Here is an 11,902-nt window from a genome sequence, read left to right as displayed (position 1 = left end):
AATGGAAAATATGTACGTTATGATGGAAATTTCAGACTAAACCTAAACATTAACTGCCTATAAGCTAATTCAAATATTTTAAAAGTGCATTTGAAAGAGCGACCAGTAAACACTCAAAAGAGTATTCTTGTTGAGCCTGTTGTTTTTATGGGCTTTACAGCTAAAGTTTGATAATATCCTTATAAATATGTAAGTGAAAAGGTCTGACTTTTAGATGGATTGCAACTTGTACCTGCTGTGATGAGTGGAAGAAGTGCATGTGTGATCAAAGATCTCCCTTATAACCTATCCTTAGAGCACAGGCACTCTAGGACGCCTGGTTGCCCAGTAGACTGATAAGGCCCCCTGTTTTTCAGCAGATGGGCCTATGGGACCTATGTCCTAGACCTAGTTTGCCCCAGCCCCCAAGAAACCAGTTTCTTCAGTAGGAGCACTCACACTAATACACACTAGCACACAACCAGACACATTTATTCACATGCACACAGACACTCATACAACACATTCATCCAGAGATTCACGTTAACACACCCACTTAACCAGGTATTCAACTGTAACACACATATTAACACACACAGCGAGACACACACACTAACATATCCAGACACACTAACATATATCACCACACACACAGACACACACTAACATACCCACACATAAACATAAGCAGACACACACTAACATGCTTACCCAGACACTTACATTAACAAACCACATTAACACATACTCAACTGGACACACGCACTAGCATACTCAGACACACACAATCACTACGCTAACACATGCAGACACACAGTAACTAAACTAACATACCCAGAAATACACAAAGTCACACACAACTCACTTACCGTACAAAATACTCCAAGTGAGGTCTCACCAGTGATCTGTACAACGGCATGAAACTTCCCTCTTACTACTAATTCCTTTACCTATACAACCAAGCATTTCCTGCAGCTCTATTGTATTGTCTGCCTACCTTTAAATCCTCTGAAAGAATTACCTTTAAATCCCTTTCCTTACACATTGAGGTTACGACTGTTTTTTCTAAAACTTTTGTTTTTGTGTGGTATGACACAAACTTTTACCTACAGTAATATCCAAAACCAAACCTCAATTTGTGAACACTAAATCTAGTGATTTGGCTCCTCAACAACTTATTTTAAAGGTATTTGCAGTAGAATATTTAGAATATCTACACTCCGGGCACAACCAGCTACCTGGGTACCCACCTGGGTACTAACTAAAATGCCTTCCTATTCTATGCTGTCTAGCCCGGTATTTATTGCCACTCCTCTCATTCCTAGGTTAAAATGTCATCCAATTACAACCAATTATGGCACCCTTATGACTAAAAGCAAGTGAACGCAAAGTTCTTGCAGATCACCATGCTGGCTGTCCTATTACAAATCAAGAAAATAGAAAGGCCAAAGCAGGAGTAACATTAAAAATTGAATAGATTATTTTATTTTTAAAAATGCATTTTTTTAAGCAATCACAAGTGAGATAATGGAAATCATTTGTCAACCAAATGCATCATTATAGTTTCATCAACATCCCTCCCATTAGCAGCAACTTTCTTTAGGATCGCTACATTGTTTTCATTATAGGACAAATATCTGTCTGTACCATCGGCAATCTGCAAAGTGGAAAATCCATCAAGGGCATTATTCAAGTAGAAAATGAAATCACAATTGCGTCCTGACACACGAGGGGGTGGTTCCAGTTGCTGAAGAAAGACAGAACAAAATGTACACGTCATCGCTTTAATGGTAGACGTCACATATTTAATATGCTCTCCAGCTATGGTCTATAAAAGTATGTAAGGTTGCAACTGTTGGGATTTGTCGGAAAAATACGTGAGGAGCTTGGCTGAGACAAAGTTAAGGAAGAAGTCTTTATCTCTTAGTGATCTGAAACATGAATTGTATCTCTGATTCTAAACCTGGTACCTTTTTGTTATATTATTCCTTTTACTGTGTTATGGTGGTACATCCTTGCAAAGAGGCTAACAGCCATGGTAGTTCCAATCCAGATGTATAGGGATATACAATACATTAAACATATTTAAAAGTAAGTTTTGTCAAGCAAGCATCAACTAACAACGTTACCTTGAAGTGAAGATTTTCATCTCCTGTGGAACATATAATGTATGACAAGCCATCTTTTTTGAAGGAGATCATAACTGATTGTCCATTGTTGCTGGTGCTCATATATGAATAAAATACAAATGAAGAAAAGTCTATTGAAAGATTAGAGAAGAAAATCAGTGGTCAAAATCCATTATTTAACTTGGTTATGTTCTACTGAATTCAAGGAAAGCACTTGTGGTTAAATAATGAGCCTGGAATTATATCAGCCACTGTGAGGAAGCTATTTAAAAGATTGGTTTTAAAGATTGCTTTAATAATTAAAATATTTGTACTTTGTTTGGAAGTTGTCTAAAAGACAGAATGAAGAGGGCTGCAGTTCCAGTTGAACAAAACGTATGAGTAGAGCAACTAAGGGCAAGTCCTAGTTCACTTTCTTTGTAAGTAATATGCATTTTGCCTAAGGTCGCACATTTGCAGTACATATTCATAAAAATGGCACAACAGAACCAGAAAAAGCTCGAGAAAGGCAGCAAAATGAATGAAATTGAAGGAAGATCTCCGCTATAAGCGACTGGGCTTATTTACTTTGATGACATGATGCATGCATGGTGACATACCGTATTGGCTCGGATATAGGCCGCCCCTGTATATAGGCCGCAACCTAAAAGTTTGGTGCTTTTTTAAAGAAAAAGTTTTTTTCTTTAACCCCTTCGTGACAAAGGCTGATTCTATTTTTTGTACCCTTCGTGACAATGGCTCTTTTATCATTTCTGCGGTGTTTGTGTTTAGCTGTAGTTTTCTCTTAACCCATTTACTAAACCCACACAAGTTATATATTGTTTTTTTCAGGACAAGAAGGGCTTTCTTCAGACACCATAATTTTTTTCATATGATGTAATTTCCTATAATAAAAATAATAAAATATGACGAAAAATTGAAAAAATGGAATTGAAATTTTCTCACTTTTATTTGAAAAATATTTTATTCATCATAAAAAACTACTGAAAAAACCTGCTAAATAGATTCTACTATTTGTCCTGAGTTTAGAAATACCCAATGTTTTTATGTTTTTTTGCTTTCTTCTACACGTTATGGGGCAATAAGTACAAGTAGCGTTTTGCTAATTCAAAACCATTTTTCTCTGAATCTGGTAATTCTGTCTCTATGTGGTATTTGGGGCATCTTTGAAGCCAGCAAATTAAATTTACCCCACCAAACCATATATTTTTGAAAACTAGACACCCCAGGGTATTTTAGATGCTGATAGTTTAACCCTTTCTATGCACAAATCCTACCACCAACCCTTGTCAAAGTTTGTGATAGTAATTGTTTTTGGTGTTTTTTTCACATACTTTGTACTTCAGGTGTGAAATTACAGCTCCTGGTATATGTTGCTGTCACACAACACCCCGATATGTGTTCAGTTTATCTCCTGAGTACATTGATACCCCACATGCATGGGTTTGTCAGATTGTTTGGGGGCAAAAGGGCCACATTTGGAACATGAGCAATTCAAATTCAGTAGGAATTTTACATCTGGGTAAAGAAAAATGCTTGTACCCAACTATCAGTAGGGACAGGTTACAAGAAAGCCTCCAAGAAGGGATTTGATCTAGCACCTTAAGTGGTCCCTCATGCCACGGAATGGACACAGGGTTCACTTGACAGTGCAAATAAAAACGCTTAAAAATGGAGGAGCAAATAAAAGCTAAAAAACTGTAAATGTAACAAAAAAAAATACAAAAATGGAGCAGGAACAAAAAAAAATAAAAAATTGGAAACTGTGTGATACAGTTTGAAGCAGTCACTGACACAGGGTGCAGGTTTTCCAGGGCAATCTGGACAGTAAAATGTAGTGTCCTTTCTTTGCCCCCTGCTGTAGCATACCCTGCATCTCTTTTGGGGATTCTGCTTCTTTGCTGTAGGGGGGATTTTAAAAATAAAATGGGTAGCCCCAATTCTGTTGGTTCCAATCACTACTTGGGGACCAGGTGCATCACGTTACAAGATACCTGAAATTACTTCGAGCTGAAACTGCAAAAAAGACAGCTTCAGCCCTGTGTCTGCTTTTTTGTGCAGCAAAAAAGCGTTATAGGTTGCAATTTGCATTAGATAAATTGCAACCTTCTTGTACCAGGCCTTTGTCTTCCTCATAATGAGGTAGGGCTGTAGGAGTTGACCTGACAGATCAACTCCACCCATGTGCTTGTTATAGGCCCTGATGCACACTGGCTTTGTAGTGACCCCAGCTCTGCCACGGACAGAAACCTCCACGGTTCTTTCATCGTGGATGGTGCTCAGCATGCACACCTCTTTTCTGTCCCTGAACTTCAATGCCAAAAGCTCCTCTTGGCGTAGAGCTGAGGTCTCCCCCTTTCCTAGCCGGGTTCGTACCAGGTGTTGTGGGAAACCCAAGCGGTTCTTTTTTATAGTACCGCAAGCTACCGTATCGAAACAATACAGCAGCTTGAACAAAGGGACGCTTGTATAGAAGTTATCTACATACAAGTGGTAGCCTTTGTTCATAAGGGGGAATATTAGGTCCCAAACAATCTTGGCACTGGTGCCCAGATGGTCTGGGCAACCTGGAGGGTCAAGGTAGCTATCCTTACCCTCGTATACCCGGAAGGCATGAGTATATCCTGTCTCGCTCTCGCAGAGCTTATACACCTTCACTCCATACCTAGAGCGCTTGGAAGGAATATACTGCTTGAATCCCAACCTTCCTTTATATTTCATCAGGGATTCATCCACGCAGATATCCCTTCCAGGTGTATAAACCTCTGGAAACCTGGCAGCGAGATGGGTAATCAGGGGGCGGATTTTGTAGAGCCTATCAAACTGGGGGTCCTCCTTAGGGGGGCACAGGCTGTTGTCGCTAAAATGCATGAAACGAAGAATCATTTCATACCTTTGCCTAGTTATAGTTTGGGCATAAATGGGGGTACTAAAGATGGGGCTGGTGCTCCAGTAGGAGCGGATGGAGGGCTTTTTTATAATGCCCATTAACATTGTGAGTGCCCAGAATTTAAGAAATTCTGGCACGTCAATGGGAGTCCATGGCTGTTTTGCCCAAAAAGAATTAGGGCTAGCAGCACGGTGCTGCTGGGCATAAATGTTTGTTTGTGTGACAATGTCTCCCAAGACATCGTCTCCCAAAAAAACCTGCACAAATTGCAGTGGAGTGAATAGCTGGCTTGTACCTATTAGGCGCTACCCATGCCTTTGGTGCACTGCCACGACTACGTGTGGCAGGCGTCCTAACAGCCACAGATACATCACTAGATGTATCTGTGAACTGACCAACGTCAAAATCTGACGCTGTATCAGTGGCCTCAGAATCTGTGGCCAAAAAGGCATACGCCTCCTCAGCCGTATACCGCTGCATGGTAACAATTGCAGCAAAAATAGTGGGGAAGGAAAGGGTTAATGGCTATAATAAAAAAAAAAAAACCTAAAAAAAGTAAAAAAAATATGTAAAAAAAAAAAAACCCCAAAAACAATTGCCACTATGCAAGATCACTGTTTATGCAGTGATCAATGGCAATGAAGGGGTTAATATTATATGGGTGGCTCTTATAAGAGCCTTTGGATCAATATATATATATATTTTTATTAGAGAATACCTGAAATACCAGAAAACACACCGATCTGTCTCTCTCCCTCACTAGAAACAGGGCAGATCCAATACTGATCAAAGGCAATGTTTAGAAAACATTGCCTTTGATTTAGCAAATCATGATCACTCTTATGAGTGATCTGACCACTAGGGGTGTTATTCCCCCCGGCTTGATGGGCGCCGCCATCTTGAAACACCGCGTGTGTTTCGAAGACGCCGGCACCGGGAAGGTAAGTTGAGCATTTAGGAAGCGATCGCAAGTCGCTTCCTTTGCTAAACAGGTGTTGTAAAGATGCCTCGATACTGAGGCATCTTAGCAACACCAGCTAAGCAAAGGAAGTGACTCGCGTCTTTCAAACATGTTTTTTTATTTGCTCCTAGGAGCGATCGGGGGGGGCCGGGAATGTTTTTTTTGGTGTTGCTCAATGCCTCGATGTCGAGGCATTAGAGCAACACCGTTTGAGTGAAAAAATCGATCACGGATCGATTTTTTCACCCGTTTAAAGGGGAGGCTGTCTGAGCGTATCGGGGAGTAGGATGCAGGTCCCCTGCACCGCTGCGGGGGATCTGTATCCTAACCCTGCTGCCTGCCATGCAGTCCCGGGCGTCGGACGCTAGACCCCGAATATAGGCCGCACCCCCACTTTAAAGACTTAAAGTGGGGGGAAAAAGTGCGGCCTATATTCGAGCCAATACGGTAATTACCACACACCCGCATATTTCAGAGCCATAGAAAGATCAGCGATGTTACAGACACCAGAGGGCATGCCTCAACTTTAGAGGAAAGAGATTCCTTGTTAAATAAAGTCAAACAGTTAAGATGTGGAATGCACTACAAGAGAAGGGTTTTGAAGAACTCACTAAATACTTCAGAAAATGGGGTTTGATGCCTTTCTAACGAACACAGGCAATCAGATTTTTAACAATTTAACTTTATTGTTCCGTCAAAAATCTCATTGTCATGAAATAATACAATAATGGAAAATAAGTAGTATTCATTTTTTTTCTCCCTTTATATATATTGTATGTATATATATATATATATATACTTGGGGCACATACTAATTATGCCACGACTGTCCTTTTAGCAGTAGTAGCCCTTTATGTTATGCTTAACCAGAAAAGCATCCAGACCTTTCTTAAAAATATTCACAGAGTTAGATAATACAACATCCTTAGGCAGAGAGTTCCATGTTCTAAAATTCTCCATTCCTCTAATTAACTTTGTAGCTCGCCTCTGCACTTCTCCAGCTCTATAGGTGGTGCCCAAAATTGCACTGCATATTCAAGGTGAGGCCTCACCATTGCTTTATAAAGAGGTAAAATTATATTTATATCTTGTGATTTAATACTCCTCTTTATGCATGACAATACCTTACTGGCTTTTGCAACCGCTGACTGCACTTTGTTGCTAAATCTATTGTCACAGAGCTGGCTAGTCCGACCGACTACCTCCGCTGACTTGTGCTCCCTTAGCCTGGGACAACACACTTTCCCCGGTTCCCCAGTCACTAGCCGAGACTCAGTGTAAGGTATAAACCAAAAGAAGACTGATTTATTTCTCACACACAGGGCTGCGTATACCCAGCAAAACACACATTAACATAAAAACAAGATATTGGGATACAAACTTCCCCCTTAATCTGCCTCCCAGAGACAACAGGGGCAGTAACGGGATTAACAATACAATAGGGTGACAACCTCCACTATCTATTGCTGGCTAAAATCAGTTCCAAGGATGGCCGGGGTAAATGTCTGTAGTAGTGGAACTGGGGGGAAGGGGACAACATAATGCGCCATGGGGTGGAGGGGTCTGATATTAAATTAAAACAATGGCGGTCACTCCCTGGTTGCAGATCTTGGCTGTCTGGCAGAGATAATCCCCTCAGCCAGTGATGATATGATATACTGCTGGGGGTAGCCACAGAATTCTTTACAAACCCAGGGCCCATAGTCAATAGGGAGGAGGCTGGCAGTCAGGCCTCTACAGTGGTCCCAGTGATGGAGGGTTCCGTCACATCTATGGTCTACAATTTTCTGCTTTTCCCAATGCAATGCCCTTAAGAGTGTAGGTCGCATACTTATTTTTGGGACCAAAGTGCCATTCTGAAGAGACGCTACATCCTGATCAGACTTCATAACCTTACCTAATTTTGTGTCATCAGCAAACACAGACAAGTGACTTCCAATATCTATTTCAAGATAATTAATAAATAAGTTAAAGAGAACTGGACCCAAGACAGAACCCCGAGGCACCCCACTTACCACAGTTGGCCAGCGTAAGAATTGACCATTAACAACAACTCTTTGCACCCTGTCACTAAGCCAATTTCTAATCCTCTAGATTGTAAACTTGTTTGAGCAGGGCCCTCCTGGATCCCTCGCCTTCTGTTTTAACCTCTGTTTTCACCTGGTATGTCTCGATTCTATCTCTGTATAGCCTGCTGATTTTAAAGGATTAACTTTGATGCCCTGTTGTCTATCTTAATTGCAGTTGTTACGATGAGGTGTGAAACATCTACATGCTATATGCAATCATCTTATTTTAGCACTTATGGGGGAGCCCTATAAATTCCTAGCCCTCACTTGGAAACACACTTGTATGGAAATGTAGCTGCAGCCTCATCCCAAGTAGACTCTTTAATTTCTTTCCTCTGGTGTATTCTCATCCTCATTTAAAGATGCCAACATCTCTCCCATCCTAAAGAAACCTCCCCTTGATTCCGCATCTCCATCAGACTACCATCCAGTTTCCCTTCTCCCCTTGGCATCCAAACTGCTGGAACAATTAACTTATTATCAATTAACTACGTTTCTCTCCACAAACTTTCTGCTTAACTCTCTACAATCTGGCTTCCATCTACAGCATTGCAATGAGACCGTACTCACTAAAAAATATATATATATATGGGCCTCTCTGCAGCCTTTGGCACTGTTGACCACCTCTTCCTTCTACAAACCCTTCAATCTTATGGCATCTGGGAAATAGCTCTTTCCTAGCTCAAATCTTACCTCTGTGACCAAATCTTTGGTGTCTCCTTCGCTGGAACTTGCTTATCTCCCCTACCGCTCCATTGGCTCTCTAAACCCTTTAACCTTTAACCCTGACCTGCTGGTACTATATAATCATCAAGGGGGTACAATGGTTACAAGAAGGGGGCCCAGTTGCTCTGCTCTCTTAACTCTCTTCCTTGCAGTAGTAGAGAAACTGGTGTTGCACTAGCTCCAACCTGTCCCCCTCAGACGTACCGCCAGGCCAGAGCCACAATTCCTTAGGCTCAACACACCAAGTCTGAGCACTGGATTATAATTTAATTTTCCGGCACTCAGATTTAGCGTGTAAGGACCTTGAGGATGCAGGGCACCAGTTTACCTCCTCCTGAGTCAACAAAGGTAGGTTTTGCATACGTGCTATTAAGTCTGTTGCTGTTTGTGTGTATGTTAGTATGTGTAATATGGACTCCAGGGCTGGCCTTTGGAGTGTGCAACCTGTGATTTATGTCTGCAATTTAGGGGTTTTTATCTTTACCTTTAATGCTGAGTTTTTTACCTGCAAAGCTGGGTTTGTGTGTTATTCTGTTGATATATATCTGCTATGCTATGTTTCCATACATTATTTATGTATACCTGCAAATACAGGGTTTGTATGTCTTATTCAGTTGACCAATACCTGCAATGCTTTTTCCATGTGCTGTTTATTTAATCTATACCCTCAGTTCTAAGTTTACATGTGATTTCCAGTTGATCTATACCTACAATGCTGGGTTTGTGTGTTATTCTGTTGATCTATACCTACAATGCTATGTTTCCATGCATGGTTATTGTATACCTGCAAATACAGTATTTGTATGTCTGAATTGTATGAATGAAAACTAACTGCCAATTCAGCTGTAATTTTGAAATCATATTTCAATCACGGTCTTTACTTCTAAGGGATAAGTACATATTATGTAGTTAAAAATGCATGTCTAACGCATATATATATATATATATATATATATATATATATATATATATATATATATATATATATACATACCTGTGTCTGTAATCTCATGCTCTTCATGTGAATGAGGGTTTTTGAAAAATGCATTAGAGAGAGTATATGGGACCACAAACATGTATTTTTTCTTATTCTTGATCTGTTGTGTGTCTGTGTGAAAAGGACCTGTCAAAAAGAAAAGAAGTACACACAGCTGAGGGTAGCCCAAAAAACACAACTTTTTTAAATCACCTTATATAAAACACCCCAGGTACTTGAGGTAATGTGGAAAATTAATTTGATACATTTAATAATTAAGTTTAAAAAAAATATAATTTTTTCCCCCTTTTCCTTGGAGTTAGATGTATACATACCTCTCCATACAAAATTAACTATTTCTTTCTTAGTATCCGTATCACACTCTTCCATTCTTGAGCAGAGTGAGCAAAGACTAAAAACAAGAAAACAAAAAAATTGGAATTTGTCATAAATTGTATCTGGGTGCAAGGGCTGGGGTGTGCAACCTATGATCTATACCTGTGATTTAGGTTTTTCCATGCATTATGTATTTGATTTACACCTTCAATGCTGAGTTTGCATGTGATTCTTCAGTTGATCTCTGCCTGAAAGGCTGGTGTTATGTGTTATTAAGTTGCTCTATATCTGCAATGTTATGTTTATTGTTACATGCAAATTCAGTGTGCACATACATTTATAACGAGAAACAAAATGCTTAAAAAAATAAGATTTCTGTACACACCAACTACTACAAATTAGAGGGAAAATTGCTGATCAAAGCAACCCAAGTAATAGCACGGGGCTGCAATGGTTAAATTGAATGAAATTAGCTATTAAAAAGCTTTTAAAAGTCCCCAAAAAATAAAAATAGGTTAAATAAAATTTTAAACAAATAATCAGCATGAAAAACTAAAACATTGGTCACAGTTTATTACAGTGCTCAGGAAGGGATGTGAAGGGATTAGGGGTAGGGGGTAACATCTACTACTTTACCAGTAGGCCTAAGAAATCTTCAATAGAAGATATGTATGTGCTCACTTTTTTCTTGTTCAGGAAAGAATTTAGACTTGGGTTTAAAAGAAATGTGTAAATAGGGATCTGGTTTAGTAGAATTTATGTTTTCTGAATTTGTCTGTTCTCTTTTTTTTTAAAAAACATTTCACCGTTAATTTTCTAAGAAATTGCTGAGTGTTCATAAACAAGTCCATGCTTATATAACCAAGGGAATAAGTGATATAACTAGGAGAATCCTAGTATTTTTAAAATAGGTAGTTATATCCTTTCTGAATTTGTTGGTAAATTATACAGGCCAATTATAAAATAGCCTAAATCTTTCAGCTATATCTTCTGGGGTTAGATATGAGCAGCTGGAGAGAGTGGACGAACAGGCAGAGAATAGAGCGTGCAGTTAAGGCTGATTGTGACGTACGCATGTCTTTTTTTCAGCCTATGTAACTGTGTAACAAGAACATGCGCCAGAAAAAAACAGAAGTCATGGTTTGAATCCCTGCAGATCATGACAGTATTTGGAAGATGTTAGGGTTGGTATGGGTGCTTCCTCTCCAAAAGCAAAGCAACACAGAATAAAAACTGAATGCTGCAGTTCCCCTAACCACAATCTAGATAAAGTGGTTATCTGTACAGAAAATAAATACTGTAGTAATTTACCATTACTAAGCCACAAATTAAACCTCTATCTTTACCCGTATAATTACAGGACACTACAGTAAACAATGACTACATAGTACATATTAGTTTATAATGAGTATAACTCAAAGTAGCTTTTTAGAACAGATCAAGCTACATGTATATCCTGAGGTTTTAGTTGGCTTCAGTTTTATATTGTATGCATGCATTTTTATTTATTGAGAGCTAAGAGATTTACCTTTACAGTGTAAGAAAGGGTAGGTACAATAAGTGGGTCAAATAATTAGTAATACTTTCTACAGACATTTTTATTGGGGCACAGTAAGTATGACTACATTAAGAAAGGAGATCTGTGACCTGTGCAGTTTACAGATCCCACATTTTCAGGCCAAAGCTGTTCTCAACCCAGTTATTTCTTTTATACCACCCCTGATGACTCTTCTAAGGTCAAAGCAGACAAACGTCCAAGCTATGCTACTGTCCTTTTGAACACATACACATATACAGTATGGCTGTGTTTTCCCTAATCTGTAGAAGAACGCATGC

At 39.5% G+C, this 11,902-nt stretch overlaps 1 pseudogene; it reads right to left on the bottom strand.

Annotated features, from left to right (window-relative positions):
* Positions 1–3,642: 3,642 nt before the first annotated feature.
* On the bottom strand, positions 3,643–3,763 carry LOC149297985 (small nucleolar RNA SNORA35; annotated as a pseudogene).
* Positions 3,764–11,902: the final 8,139 nt, after the last annotated feature.

The sequence above is a fragment of the Sceloporus occidentalis genome, unplaced genomic scaffold (genome assembly GCF_023333645.1).
Source record: "Sceloporus occidentalis isolate IW3139 unplaced genomic scaffold, rSceOcc1.0.p SCAF_35, whole genome shotgun sequence".
In the NCBI taxonomy this organism is placed as follows: Eukaryota; Metazoa; Chordata; class Lepidosauria; order Squamata; family Phrynosomatidae; genus Sceloporus; species Sceloporus occidentalis.
Note: the sequence above shows the minus strand (reverse complement) of the source record. Positions and strands in the feature narration are given on the sequence as shown.